The following is a 16,030-nucleotide window of genomic DNA, read 5'->3' on the forward strand; positions in this document are numbered from 1 at the left end:
TATACGGGAGCACGATAAGATTGTGGGACGCATCCGGCAGCAGCAGCAGCCCAAGCCCGAGTTATGGCTGGCCTTGCACGAAAGGCGTCAGCAGTTTCGAACTTTACTTGCCATGCGAAGTTTTACAGTCGTCAAACTTCAAACTTGAAATGGCAATAAAATGTGCTTCCCGGGAATGGACGCGAACGGGTACCGAGGTCGAGGAAGACACGCAAAGGGCCCGCCCTTCGCGGCACTGGCCGTGTCCCCACGCGGCAGCACGCAAAGTGCTGCGGCTGCAAAATTAATTAACATCCACCGGGAGGAGGATTGTGCTTTAAAGTGGACCGTAAACAAGCGTACTGCAGTGAGGTGCTTTTGTTCCCTTTTATTCCCCTGGCATGAGTCTTTAATCGTTGCGCTGCTCGGGCGAGAGCTTGCGCCTTGCTGGAAGCGTGCAGAATATTTGAAAAATGTCACCTATTTATGCGGATCTTCTTACGCGGGAAGAAAACGCAATGGCGGCTAGATTGACGATCCTAAACAATGGCGGACGGAGGCACGAAAACAATCTATTCTGCCACGATGCCCTCTCGGGTGGATTAGTTTCCATCGTAGTGGGCTTTGAAAGCCATCACTTTGTCTCTCTTATGTTCTCTCTCTCTTGCTTCTCTTTTCACTTTCTCTATCCGTCTCGGTCTATCTTTTTCACCACCGCGTGCTAGTACGAGCAAATGGGATGAATACGTAATTATAAGTTAATTTATGCAAAGAATAAATGCACTTTTTTTACGTGCCGTAGAACTTTGCCCATTCGCCCCGCGCTTGTTCTTATTGTTCTCATTTCGGTCGTACGTGCGTGTGTGTGTGTGTACGTGTGCTTGTTGGCAACTCTTTTCACATTCACCTCAGAGAGCATTGCACAGTGAATGTCTATTGCAGAACGGTACGCTCGTATAAAAAGCCCCATAAAGTGTTCATTAAAAATAAGTTCTCCTGCAAACCCGTCAGTGGAGCGTTCAGCTTCATGCGATCTTGCGAGAAGTCTAAATTTCGAGAACTCTAAATGAACCAGTCCCCATCCACGGTGGGGTCATTGACCACAACGTGGCAGGGGGAGCGCGTTTCCATTCGTTGATGGTCCATCAAAATGGTGCTGAGAGCGAGCCGTTTTAAGAATGGTCACTTGTTAGAGCTCCGGTGATCTTTACCAATCGGCGAACCTCACGGTTCCCATAGTCTCCTATCCGATAGTCCACCGTTGTCTCTTTTGGAGTGTGATAATTGCACAATCCTGCCTGCCAACGGTCTCCTCCACACCGGCTGGTGATCGATGGTGATTGTAATTTCGATTCGAATCGCGCGATCTTGCGTCTTGCGCTTGCGCCTTGGAATGCACGCGCGAACGCGAAAGATCAAGCGAAGGCATACAACAACGGCAACGACGACGAAGACGGCGAAGAAGGGCTGTTCGGTTGCAATATCACGCTGCAGTTGCATCATGACATTTGACGGCGCTGCTCCGGCGAGATGGTGTTGTTTATTTTTTTAATGTTTTATTGCATCTGTACCCTGCCGCCTTGAAGTGGCTTTCGCGTCTTGTTTTCCTTCTTAAGCATTCGTTTTCGTCTCTTTTTTTTCGGTGTACGCGCTGAGGTTTTCGGCGAGAAGCGAGATTTATAGCGTTTAATAAATAAGCCGCGCCACGTTGCACGTTCTACGTTCGTGCTAAAGGCTGGGAAAGCGAACAGATGTAAGAGATTTGGGTGCAAGACGTACATGCATGCAGTTACGTGTGTTCCAACACATACGATGAGCAATCATGCTTCGTGGGGTCATGGGTCATATGACCAAGATGCAAAATATGCCATCTTCGGCATTCTGGGTGGCGTTTAAACTTCGATGACATTCTTGGTTTCAGGTTTTCGATGCATCCTTCCAGCAGTGTGAATTAATTTCCGCGAAGTTTTATGCCTCTCGCAGAAGCTGGCAGGAATGGAATTAATTCAAGCGCAGTTTTATGGCGCTGAAAAGCACATCCACGGCCACTCAGGAGTCGCGCCTGGTCGAGCATCGATTGGCTGGCGGGTGACATTTCGGACGCCTTGCTAGCCGCTCGATATTATGCATGAAAAGTTGCTTCCTTCTTTGCGCGAGAGCGCAATAAGTTGCGTTTTACAATTGCCATTAGTCAGCACTGCCGACAATGGCGTCTTTGATGGCCGTTCGAGTAGTGTTCTTTGTCGTCTAGGCGACCCTCGAGTAGTACTCCAGCGATGTGAGGATCATAAAGATACTGCTTTGCGGTGAGAAAGCTAGAGAGCAAAGCAGAGTGAGAACGAGGGAGATAGATTGAAACTATCGTGATGCCAGTGGAATAATAAAACTTGCTTCTCACTTACCAGCGGGGGAACAGCGACTCCAATAAAAGGGCAAAGAGCTACAAAAAATACAATTCGAGTGTGTAAATTGATTCACCAATGCCAACAGGACTTACCACTAAATTACTAGACAAAGACCATCTGCTTTTGACCGGACCCGAAGACAAGATTATCGTCCGACAACCGATCGAATTACTGTCTGACGGATCTGCAAGGGCTTCTTCATGCGGGACCTGTGACATTTTAATTTCAAACGCCCGAAAGTAATTCCACTCGCAGCGGGATTAGCTCATCAGGGCTGAATTAACACCCCGAGGCAGGCGAGGGTCGGATCGATTGCGTCATCGAACTCATTAACACCGCGATGGGAACCCTGTGACCCACCGAGGGATGCCATCGAACACAGCGAGCCCGAAAGGGCGACCAGTAAATGTTCCGGGTCGTCCGAAATCGGACTGGCGCGGTGAAGGTTCAGTGACCCAAGGCCGCCCCAACCGTTGGCCCTTTAAAACGCATTAAACTGTAGCACCCAACTAGGTCACGGCTGGGGTGAGGTTCTACGGGGTCTCTCTGCAGCCATTTTGTATGTATTTTTTTTGCTGTCCCATCCGTTCAGTAGCACCACGAGCGACGGCTGGAGTTTCTCGTTGCACCGTTCTACGGACTACGGGTGTCCTGTTTTAGTTATTTTTTTTTTCCTCGCGAAGGCACGTCTCAGAAGAACTGAGAAACTCTTAAGCAGTCGTCTCAAGCGTGGCGCTGATTTACCGATGCCTCGAGAAAGGAGTAAAGGGGAAAAAAAAGGTTCAAGATACTGGCTAGCCCGGGGCAAATGAAGTTATCATTAGATTCGCTTCCATTTCCATCAATTTCCACGCCGAAGATACGTGACACTGGGCATCCGACCGATCTCGTCGTACTTCCAGTACCACCTCCAACCACGTACAGTAAATGCTTTATCGGAAGGGGTTGATTTTCACTCGAATGGATGTCCATCTCTCCCTCTAGCAGCCACATCTATATGAAGTATTACTTTACTAAGCTTCCTAGTAATTCCAAGGTGACGGTGGCTGGCCTGGAGTGTTAATGAGATGCGCTCGTTGGGTTACACGCGCACTAGTGTTGGTGCATGTTGCATGTTTGCTCTAATGGATTTATTTATTTATCTGCGAAACACTTGCAAGCGGCTCGGGCGTATTTGGCGAAGAAACGTGCCGGTTTCCGTTCCGTTCCGCGGCTATGTTTATTGATGCAAGGCAGAAAAAAGCCCTTCCCGTCTTTAACCCGCACCAGTGCACGTGTGGCAGCCCTTTTGTTCGACTCCCACTCTACGGAACGAGAACGCAACGAGATGATGCAGCGGATTTATTGCTCCCGTGGTCGTACGCTACGCGCGAAGGGCAAGGGAGCAAAATTTAATACACGAAAAAAGCCGTTATAATAGAATGATATCACGCGGATTGCGCAGTATATTGCTCAAAGTTCAATAAAGTCTTTACGATCGACGAGCTAAACGTTCGGTGTGGGCTTTGGATGCGAACCAACAAACGGTATGATTGAATGCGCTCGATAAGCTTCATTTACGGCGTTTCCTCCCCATTCTGAGGGTTGCGTTTCTGTACTACCTAAATATTTAAATGGTTTCATTTATCTTTTATTCACACTCCAACCACACGGAATTACACGATGGGAGCGGAATCGGGCAGGCAAAGCGTTTTTAATTAGCGATTCGGGTTTTCTCTAAAAATAATTAAACACTCGCCAGCTCGCCTGGCAACGCCTCGCCTGAATGGTTGGAGAAATGGTCTTCGTTGTACAATTGTGCAGATAACGTGGGTAACATGTGTTCGTGGTTCGTTTCAACACTACAACCAACTCTTGGCGACGTCCTAATGCGCTTGCGATAAGGCTCCCTTATCAGGACTGATCGACTGATTTAATTATTCTACGCGTACCGATCGGTACACGTGCCATCTCTTTCTCTCTCTCACGCATAGTAGATCGTTCAATTAGTGAAGCTTTTCGAACGAACTTTTCGTTTTAATTGCTCTTGTGGTTACCCAACGACAATCCATCACTTCTCGTCGGGAACGTTTGCGATACAATACGGGATGGTAAAAATTGACAGAGCAGGAGAAACTTGTCTGTGTATCTAAGCATGCTAGCGATCCTGTGAGTAGCAGCGAGAGAAAAATGGAACAAAAGTGCATTATCCAGCCAAACGGTTGGTTTCAGCATCTGTGTTTTTTGTATACATGTTTCCAAATGGTCCAATTTTTCTGTCGCATTTCCCGAGCTCCTCCACCGGGGAACGGTTTCATCGGAATCGAATTTTTCACCTGTCATGTCGCTTCGTCGTGCGATTTTTCAAACCATCCTAAGCCCGTGTGGGGTGGGAGTTTTTTTTAGGGATCGCTGAAGCTGTGGGTGGAATTCGCGCAACTTTCCTCGTATATTTTTATGTCAATTACAAACCCACCCGGAGCTTCACTGGTCGATGGAGCGGGTTCCATCAACATCGCCATCGTCGTCGCCAGGAGCTGTGCCGGGCCGTTTCAGCTTTATTAATAAACCTTCGTCAAAGCGTGCCATTTTTCCTCTTTCGTCGAACATTAGTCGGGGGATTGTTGAAGCTTTTCTTTTTCATAGGGCAATTTTGGTTCTTGCTCTCTCACTCTCGCAAGCCTCTTCAGCTTGTTCCGTCCTTTTCGAGCGTGCTTTTCCCCTCATTTTGCACGCCCGTCCTTCACCATTTCGATTCCGTGCGTCCGGTTGGGGAGCTTTTCGGCGCAGCGTTCCCCCGTTCCGGTTCGGTCGTTTCGGTGGTGATTGTTTTTGCACGAAAAGGATTATGTCGGAATCAGTGGGACGGTTGCACGTCACGTGACGGACTAACTCAAGGCCTGCCGTTTGCATAAACTGACACCCAGAAGCAGTTTTCTATACGTGCCTTTAAAAGCCCACAGCGCCTCGCTCGAAAACCACCATTCGCAGTTATTTTTGGGTCTTTCCATGCCTTGCTGCTCTTTCCTTCCCTGAAGGTCGCTGATGACTGATGAATGTTTCATTTGGGCGGTAGCTTGCCATTTTCCTGGGACGCAGAAAGCAGAAAGCGCAATCGGTGCGATTTCGGTGCGAAGATAGCTTCCTTCGCGGGCCACCAGTCGCTCATTAAAGCCCTGCCAACTCGGAGGCTCGGACTGGTCTTGTTAGTATGCGCCACAGATAGCGACCAAGATAAAGGCTGCACACGCCAACACCAAAACGGCCTCGCGATGCATCGGCCGGAGCGGCTTCGGGGGTTGTAAAGGAATAAGCAATAAAATGCACAATTATTATTTTCCATTTTCTCCTTCACCCGCCCAATGCGTGTCAGTGGGAGAGAGGGTGGTGTTTGATGTTCATTTTTTTTTGCTGGTTCGTGGTTTGCTGTGTGCGTTAGCTCCGATTCCGAGATTCCAAAGGGTCTTTTTAAAATTAAATTTAATGATTTTTTTATGAGCGCATCGGATGAAGTATTTCATCCGTCCTGTTGTTCGTGCGCACATTTTATGACCTGTTTCATCTGGTGTTGCAGGGGGTGTTTTGTTTTCTCTCTCTTTTCGATGTTGCCATTGTTGTCCGCTTCGTGCTGCCGTAAAATTTCCGATTATTTTATGGTTGATGAATTACTCTGCGTTTTATTTGCGCTTTTCGGATTGTGCATTGCGAAAGAGTGGGTACCACTAGCGTGTTCTTTTTTTTATTCCTTCTTATTTCCATCTTCTCTAAGAAACAAGAACAATTTGATATTCAGCATCATTTCCTTCAACGCGATGCACATCGGTGCGTAATTTTCGATGGCTTGGCTGTATTACGTAGCGTCCTCATGGCACATGCTCACAAACGGCCGAGCAGTTTGCTCTCGACCGACTCGAGATCACGTGTTTCCGGTTCGTTTGCAGGCCAGTTTTGCGTCAAGAGCCGCCGTGGCTTAGATTCCCGACCACACGGAAGGAATGGAGGGTGCGTTGTGAATAGAAAAAAAAACGCTACCACACAAATCCGCCTGTACGGACGCTAAACTGGGGATTAGAAATTAAAATCGGAACATCGCGTTTTGCACGGAACCAGCGGGATGTTCGATGTCGTTTCCCGGAGTCATGTGCCGTGGCCACGTGCTGCGTCCACTCAGCCCAAGCGACTTCGGGGAGTGCATTCCACTGTACTCTAGGTTTCACGTTATTAATGCAGGATGAGAAATGGACGCGGGTTGGAAATGCGAGCTTTTGTATCGGGCACTCTTCAATGCGATAGCCATTTCCGAAAGCAGTTCTCAAATTTCATGCAATGCATTACAGTCAAACAATGAAAACTCGTTGCGCAGTGTGTGAATAATATCAGCTTATAACAGTGCATCTAACCAACGTTAGAACACTAGATGCACTCATCAGAAAGGGTGGGTGTATACGTTGCTATGAATTCCATCTTTCAATCATGATACCGTACGTTTGCTGGTTGTCCGAGTAATTTCCATGGTTTCATCACTGCAATTGTCCAGAAATATATCAGGGGAAAGATATTGGTCCGTTCATGGTACAAATTGCAATTCCCTAGAAACGTGGAACAAAGGGAAATCGATAGCGTTATCACTACCGTTGAAATTAATTAATGCTCGTCCAACACAATATGCGGAAAATAATGACCCATTCGCTAATGATTCCAGAAAACAGTACCGATTACCATGCCACTAATTGAAAGCGGGAACTTCATACCGTTCGTAAAAAAATTCTCGACTCAAGTTCTGGACGCGAGAACGATATATTGGGGAGAATATAATTCCGTAGTTGCAGCCTTTGGCGTCATCTTCGAAGTGGTGGCTTCCGGAAAAGGATCCATTTCAAATGTGAGACATTGCAGGAATTAAAATTGCAGCAAACAAACGCCAATTATAAAGCCTTGATATGTTTGACTCGTTGCGACGAGAAGACAGCTGTCAATCCGTGCTCGTCGATAGAATATCCCATTACCAATTTTCCCTCTATGTCCGCTAGCTCGTTCTAGTATTTTCCACTCATTTATATTCCCATGACGTGGGAAAATCATATCGAATGCAGCAGAACGATTCGAGGGTTTTTGATTGTTTTTTATTTCGTCCAGTGAGTTTTGACACCAGAGGGGTTTTTTTGATTTTATTAAATTCCCCGGAGAATAAAGGATTCGTCCCGGCAGTTCAGCAGGATATTGAGTGCAGACATTTGCAATTGCTTTGATTGATACGTTACATTCGTGGTGGGATTTGCAATCCGTTATCGCAAACCTCCCACCGCTGGAGGAGTGTGGGAATCAGCAGAACAGGGAAGTACATATTTCTGAAAGTTTCTACAAAACTTCCGCGGCGGAGTTTTCACCGTAAAATTCGGTACGCGCAAAACTGCAGGAAAACGAAACCTCGGGAGTATGCCAAGATGAACGAGGGTGGCGATTTATCCTTCACCGGCGGATGAGGGTTGAACATTTTACTACGTTTTCGAGTGTTGTCTGGCAGGGCTATAAATCTCGAGTCCGCTTTCCGGGCGGTTTCAATGCGCCGGAAGAGCGCCATCGAAAAGTTTCAAGAGCCCGATAGCCGATCGATAGCCGCGGCGTTCGAGCGAACGGTGAGATGCAAATGTATCCCACCGGGTTTAGTACCACCTGTTTTATTGTTATGTCTTGTTCTATCTTGCAAGGACTAATTTAACACTACCGGACTCACTGTTCACTTACTCCCACTCTCAGGCTTTCTTATGGCGCCTCCATTTCACCACTAAAAGTTAAGCGTCGATTGAAAACGCGCCTGGGGCGGCCATGGGCGTAATTCAACCTACAAAACAGGCGATTGCCTCGCACGACATAATGGTAATGCCATTAGCGCCACCATCCCACCGTCCGGCAGATGCTCCCAGGGTCCCATATTTCGTTCTGTCATCGATCGATTTTTGCCGGCAAACATCCGATTTAGGCGGCGATTGCGCTGGGCCGGTGTCGTATTATTTTTCGCTCTCGCACCATTCCCCGGGAAGATGTTTTCGCTGGCCTTCGCCTACAGTGGGCGCTAAAGCGGGAATTCTGCGAGGGTGCGCACAAAACGGTTCAACTCCTTCAATAAATCCAATTAACGTCGAATCCGGTGACTTCATCTGTGAGCGATTGGCAGCAAAGGGGTGAGATTTGGGAGTGAATCAGGTACTGTTTGTTTCGAGTTGTGGATGCACGACTCCCAGATGTTGTGGAGCTTCTTTCCTTTTTCGACGAAGCGGAAGCTGCAAATAAGGACAACAATTGCAAACACCTTAAACAACAACACAAGGTAGCGAAGAAGCAAGAAACAAGCTTACCGGAGTTGACCCGTGGTTAGGAACAGAATGTGCGTTGTTTCGTCGTGAATAATCACCACTAATCCTTAAAGGGTAGCTTACAGGAAAGGCGTAGCGTCAACCAAGACCTGTTTGGACGTTTTGATTTATGTTTCATTACGACCATTTGCTCTTTTTATCGTAATCGAAATGTGAAATTATCTCAGCAACAAACATACAAGGGAGTTAGTTTGGGTCAATTATTATCAAAACCCCACTATTCATAGTTGATTAACTAATGCGTTGTACGACGTCCATTGCCCTATCAATTCCAATCAATCAGTCCAACCGTCGAGGCGCGTTTTATTCGTTGCGTTTTGCCGAGATTAATTATCTTTCCGTTCGCCGCTCTGTTTTGCAAACACACCAATTCGCGAGCAGCATTTTAACGTTTTGCAAAATCAGTTGTTTACTTTCGTGGTTCCTTCCTTTCGCGTTGCCAACCAACACCGGCAAAGGTCTCCCCTTACCGAGGCCCGATTCAACACCCAAGCGTTCCCGGATTGTTTAGTTTAAAAATTGACAGCCTCCAATCGACCGATTGTTGACGCTATTTGTTGCCATTCGCGCGCAACACTCTACGAGTTTAATGAAAGTTTTCAGTTATTGCTTTTGCGCCTCCGGTTTGACGATGAATTCGAAACGGCTGCGCCGGAGCATCAGTTTTGGCGACGTGGTCCAAATGGCATCCGACGCCAGACGAGCGTTAGTTATTCGCATAAATATAAGAGCTAATTTCGTGCGTTTAACGTACGAGAATTGCATACGGATCGCGTACGAATGAGGACACTTGGTTGCGAATCATAAACTACTCGTTCCGCTTCCAGGCTTGACCTCGTTCCATGTGACCATAATGAACGCCGGCCAGATGTTTCGCGAGTCCCATCATTTTCCATCGTCTTCTAATGAAAGCATTAAATATATCTTTCACACCAGACGTTTCTTTACTGCCAGCGACCAAAAACTTTTCTCCAAGGCAGCCCCTTTTTGGTGATTTGGGTAAAAAATTTCCTTTAAACTAACAAACACACCAATCGCTACTCGCAGGAGGTTACATTTGGACCGGTATGGAAAATATTATTCAAACAACAATTGAGCGTGAATGTTAGGGGTCGAATCAATAACTGGCAGGCAGAGAGCCCCCTCGATGGTACGGTCCCAGAACGGGGAGCTATAAATTTGATAAAAAGCCGTAAAAACGGCCCTTGCAATGTCGGAGCGGCATTCAAACTGGGAGATATCGATTAAGTTTGCGCGTTTGCTGGAAGGCTCGCACCCGCTGGCTGCCATCGCGTTGAATCGTGCCTATTAAAAGATGACCGCTGACTAAACACGGAATGGTAGTCCTTTTCAGGAGTGGTGTAGGCGAAGAACAGGGTAGAGTGGGGCAGGAGTGTATGTGTAGAGTTTCCACTTCCTTTTCCAACCCTCGTTATACACACACACACACGCATCCGAGTGCGCGTGTAGCTGTTGTTGGTCATCCTCGGCGATTACGTAATCTAATCACTCGAGTGAAAACGCATTAACGAGTCGATTTTTCCTTTTTCCGGCCCATCCTTTCTTGTCGCGAAGTGGGCACACTCGCGCGGTTGGATGGGAGGGTGGCAGGCGAGCTGGTGGAGGAATTCTATTGTGGACCGTTCATGTGTGTGTGTGAGTGGATAGAGTTGAGGTTAGGGAAACCTTGGAAATGGACTTGCGAGCCATGTAAGAGGGAGGTAGGACGCATTTAGTCATCCGCGTGGCTGTTTTAGGAACCACTTGCGGATTACGCGTTTATGTCTGGTACGCCATCTTGGAAACGTGGCAAAAATGTGGGGTTGAAGTTTTTCGAGGGAATTATTCCGATAATTGAGGCTCGAGCAGCGACAAGCTGTTGGGTTGTGGCCGAATTTTAGATCGAATCGCATTCGCTAGTGTTTTGTCAGCTATTCTCCAGGGAAATTTTAAGCACATTTCTCGAAGAGTTCGCTAAACCTATGTGTTTTCAAATTCTGTGCTTAGGGAGCGCTTGTCAACTGACGTCCTGAATGACGTATATTAGTTCTGTTTTGGACAGGATCAACGAAGACGTAAAAATACAATCAAAAATATACTGAACGCAGGATCAACTCCCTTTAGAAAAGCAATGGTAAAGAGAAAGTTTAGATGTCAGCGGAAGTGTTCAACTGAAAACTTAATAAAATTTTGCTCGACTCGTCCGAAAACAGAACTTTAAATGCGTTCGAACGTAAAAGTTATGTCTCGCCATTCGAACGTCTCGACCAGAGTTCGGAGGAGTTTTATCATTCCCGTCATGGCACTCGGCATTCGCAAACGAAACTTACCCTGAACTCGAATAAAACCGCGATAAAAATCGTGCGTCTGGTCGGCCATCATTTCACCCGATACGAGGCGACTTCTCTGCAGGATTGGCGGGTCATTATTGCACCGTCTGACCGTTTTTGTGCCAAGACGGAACCTATGCTAAACGAGTGAAATCCACCAATTTTCCCTGCTGCTGCAGCTGCTGCTTATCTCTTTCTCAATCTCCCACGAGTGACTGCTCGAGATACGATCGATAATTTTAATGTATCCTGGATCAGATTGCAAACTTTCGATCGCAGCTCCGGTGAGCTAGCGAGCATGCCTGGTGGATTCTCAGATTCCTCATCCAACCGGATGTACGGAGGCTGATTTTGGCTGCACCGAACCCGGTGGTGTGATGGTCCTTGTTATCAAGCAAACAGGAGTTTCTAGCACCGGCAAAAGGGGCTTCGATACCCGGCTGGGGAATTTCCATCTGACTGATGGAAGTAATTGAAATGTGTGCGGTGACAACCCCGGGTCCCGAATAAGGGACCGTGTAGGGTCTAGAACCATCAAAATGTAATTAGATTCGTCGTGCTGAAAAATCCTACCGAACATGGAGCAGCGGCCTCGAGGGTTGGCTAATTTTCGGTACGATTCTGCAAAATCACGAAGCGTCCTAGTGACCAAGGGGTTGAGCGTGGGTGAATTGAGGCGACCCGTGGGGGAATCTACCAAAAATGGCGTTCAACAAAGAGCGCGAGCAGGAACAGATAGAAGAAGAAAATGAAGTACGGAAAACGAAAGAAACGTTCAGATAGGAAGGTCAATAACTCAAACCCGGCACGAACCGCGTCACAAATACACCCGAGCGAACCGCGACCAATGTCATCGCAATGACGAACGAAAATAAATGAAACGCGCACACTGCCGCTATCACACAAGTGTTGCGGTGCTATTGAGGCCACGACACCTTCTTCTCTCTGTACACCATTTTTAATGACACCGCGGACCCTCGACACGCATCCGCCAACCGGATGCCCTGCACATCCTTTCATCGCCTACCCGGCGTAATCCTTGGAAATCGATATCCAATTAGATCAATTATCAATTCATCGGCCAAGCAGAGGCTTATGTCGCGGCTTCGGACGACGTTGGGCGTGGGCAGGGCGATTAAATAATTCCGAGGGTACCGTGTGTCAAATAAGGGTCGCTGCAATATCGAAGAAATCCCACCGGAAAGTACGAAGGGTGTCTCTATCGGTATAGAGCTAACGCAAACAACGATGTCAAGGGTTGTGAGAGCAATTAAAAACAACGCTGCTTATCATGGGACGAAATGTTCCTATGTTATATTTTATTCATATATTTACCAGAATATATGCCTTTGGTTGCTTCAGATGAAGGTCTCAACGTGCTCATTGATGATTAAATAGGTTTGTGTTATAATAACGAAGTGCACGCATAACCGCTGCATTGCAAGTGAGTAATCAAAGTAAAAAAAAAGATTAAACACAATTTTAATTGCTGTTTTATTGTTGAAGCTTCTCGTGCTAATGAAAGCTTTCATCTACTCTGAATCGGATTGCAAATATTGAATTAGTTTAAGGTTTACAGCACGCAGGATGAAAGCGGTATTTCGCTTGCACTGAAACAAGATAGCATAGCAAAAGCAGAAGGCTGTTTTCCACCGCTACTCATGCTAAAAGGCGAAAAAAGGCAGAGATAGTCCACGTGACTGGGTGGAATGTAAAATAAGCTGATTTAATATTTACCTTCCGATAATTTGATCAGCAGCAACTCTACACCGTTTGATTTTCGTTCGTGCATTATCCGTAATCATAGTAACTGTTGAGGAAAAAAAACGAGATCAAGAGAGGAGGTGAGTTAACATCCCTACACCCCCCAATGGCAGAGGAATGTGAAAACTATGCCAAGGGCTAGTGCGACCTCGCGTTCGCAAGCTGATGTAATTATACGTCATACACTAGGTTTCGGATGTTTCGGTGTACGGGGGCGTTTGAGCAACGGGTGTAATCGTAAATCAGTTAAATCGATTAAAGCAAATGGTCCATGCTGATGGTATGTTGGCTGGCCTACCTACTTCTACTTGCGCAAATTCCGTTAATAAAAGTGAAAAAAGGCTGCTAGATTGCAGGAGGTAGGCTCAAGCCCTATCGACGTCACGGGCTCGCTGGCTCATATGATAATTGTTTATCGATCGTAAACACCACAAATAGAATGGGTAGCTTAAAAATGCCTCTTTTATGCACAATAGCCATCGACGAAGTGAAGTACCAAACAAGCATGCAAACAGTTACTCGTAATATCAGCATAAATTTCATAATGTAAATAATATTGTTCACAATACAACCATGCTAGTGTTTTGCATTTTATCCCACAAGATGTCTTCTGAATTTGAAATTTACTTCAAATATTCATTCGATGTAAACCTTTGCATATGTTTGCGGTTTGGTGTTTCGTAGCAGAGAAATCGATCGTTTCAAATGAGTCACAACTTCGAGAGACCTTGAGTATGTGAGCAGTGCTTCGATTGCTACCAGACTCATCTCTCTTATATGCGACGTCTTTCCTGAATGGTTTGTGCTTTTTTTATTGCAGAAAAATTAACAACACTCCAAACAAAACGCACGCTAATTACCGAAAGGAGTATTACACCTTTCGGGCCTCAAGACGGGCTCACGAGAGGCGTCTCATGTCGTCCCGGTTGCCAAGCAGGGCCCGTCCGTATGCGCTTATTTGGCATTGATCCACATTTTGCGCGCCAACCGCAATAGAAGGACATGGGGCCCGAAGGGATTGCGAAAGACGAGTGGAAGCCAGCTGCGCGCGCCAATACGCGTCACACCACCGTGCCTGTTTCTCGCCACGTAGGGTATAGATCACACCGTGATGCCACCCGACAGCAGCTAGGAGAGGTGCATCGTTAAGGCTGCTTCCTGTTTTCGCGCGTGTGATTAGGCCGCTTTGCTGTTTCGCTAGCCTTCACCATAGGTCACACGGTGCTGATAGGTGACGGCGACTTTAGCTGGCACACAGGGGTTTGCTCGAAGTGTGCGAAACTAATCTCTCCCTTCCGGACGCGCTCGCCAACGTCCGTCGCCCTGGTCGGCAGTTAATTAAATTTGCAGACTCTTCGTCGCAACCGTGCCCGGAACATTCCCACGAACAGGGCAGAGGCTGCCGTACAGCGAAGATGGCGATGAATCGATGGAATCTGTCGAGTGTCGAGCGCGCCGCCATCTTGCCATTTGGTGGGTGAGTTATGGACTCCTTCACGCGCCATTTACCAGACGCTCGAAGTTTTCGAGCGACTTGCAGCCGGACGCGACACTGCACCCGAGATGGGTTGGTTGTGGTGTCGAGCCTCGACACTCCACCAGTTCCTGGTCCACGCCGTTTGCGTTGATGCAAACACGTTTCATGACGTCACGCTGTTGTCACATGCGCTGTCGTTGGTAGGGTGAGGGATATGGGAGGACACATTTTGCGGGCGTATACTTTCCCACCGGAGCGCGCGCACTGATTGATCGATTGTTTCTCAAGGTTTTGGGTGTGGAATGCAAAACAGTGCGCCTTTCGGGCGGGAAACCGAGCAACACCCGCGTCACTTGGGCATGAGCCGTACGAGGGCGCACATTAAAGCTGCAATCTAATGCTAATTTATCTGCCCTTCCGCTTCATTTCCGTCCGCCTACCGGTCCCGGAAAGGTCAAGCGTTAATGACAACGGCTTTGGAAACCATTTGGCAACTCACAATGACGACGTAATTCGTTTTAAATAGCTTTAAAAGACGAGCGTATAAATGGTTTCTAAAGTTATGGGAGTTTTTTTCTAGGATGATTTATCGTCATGTAGCAAGTCTTGCGTGGTCGTATTTTGCGGTGGTCGTATAGTGAAGATAATACTCTACTAGCATGTGATGACAACTAGCAGGACAAACTATATCAAAAAAATCTTTGAGCTTAGGAAGTTACATCATCCCGTTTGTGTAGTTCCTGCTAGAGTGTGTATGAAATTGTCTGTCATTTTCCCGTATTACGTTGATTTGTTCAATCATTTCTAGACATCGACAAGTTAAAGAAGAGTAGGTTTACATTTCTTATGATGCTTATAAGCAGCCAGACTTTCATATAAAATAATGACCTCTAGGGAAGCGATTGAATTAAAAATAGATACTTTTACCTCATTAGGAAAAACAATCTTCCTAGCAACGCATCCCGAGCATTAGCAACACCTTCAGCCAATCCCTGGCTCGGTCGAAGGTAGCTACGATTGCTTTCGGATAAATTTATCCCATCAACCGTACCCATAATTAGACTGGCTTGCACGGATACAAAAAAGCAAGCAGGGAAGGAAAAATTGACCGCCTCTCCACTCGGCGGAAAAGCGAGCAAGTACGATAACGGAACTGCAGGACCCTCTCCATCCGTTCTCGCGGGAAGGGAAATTATATTGAATTAATGGCGCTCATTAGCGTCACGCCATGTGGAAGTGGAATGAGCACCGGAGCGCGGAGAATTGATGCTTGTTTTTCGGGTTGGTCGGGAAAATCGGTCGATCGACACGCCATGCGGATTTGTTGCAGGCATGTCGTATTTCTGCAATCCGACTGGGTTGATCCGAACGGTTTCGAGAGCCGGCAGGAGATTAGTGAGTGGTGGTTTGATCGAAAAGGTCCTTTTTCGAAAAGGACCCCCCCAGAAACAGACTAAGTGCAGCGAAGATGTTGACGCGTTTGCGCACTACTTGTGAGACCGGCATGTGGCGCTGTTTTTGCGTTTCGGACCGTATACACCACAACCACAAGTGAAATATAATTAATTTCGTCCTTTTGCCAAATTACTCTCCCAACCTCTGAGCATATTTTTCTCCTGGTTACTCCTTGTCGGCTAGTCATAACTCTGGCAGATTGAAGTCTTCGTTCGTTCTTACTTTTCTTGTGAGCGAGATTTTATTCCTGACACCATCGGCTTATCC

The sequence above is a fragment of the Anopheles nili genome, chromosome 2 (assembly GCF_943737925.1).
Source record: "Anopheles nili chromosome 2, idAnoNiliSN_F5_01, whole genome shotgun sequence".
In the NCBI taxonomy this organism is placed as follows: Eukaryota; Metazoa; Arthropoda; class Insecta; order Diptera; family Culicidae; genus Anopheles; species Anopheles nili.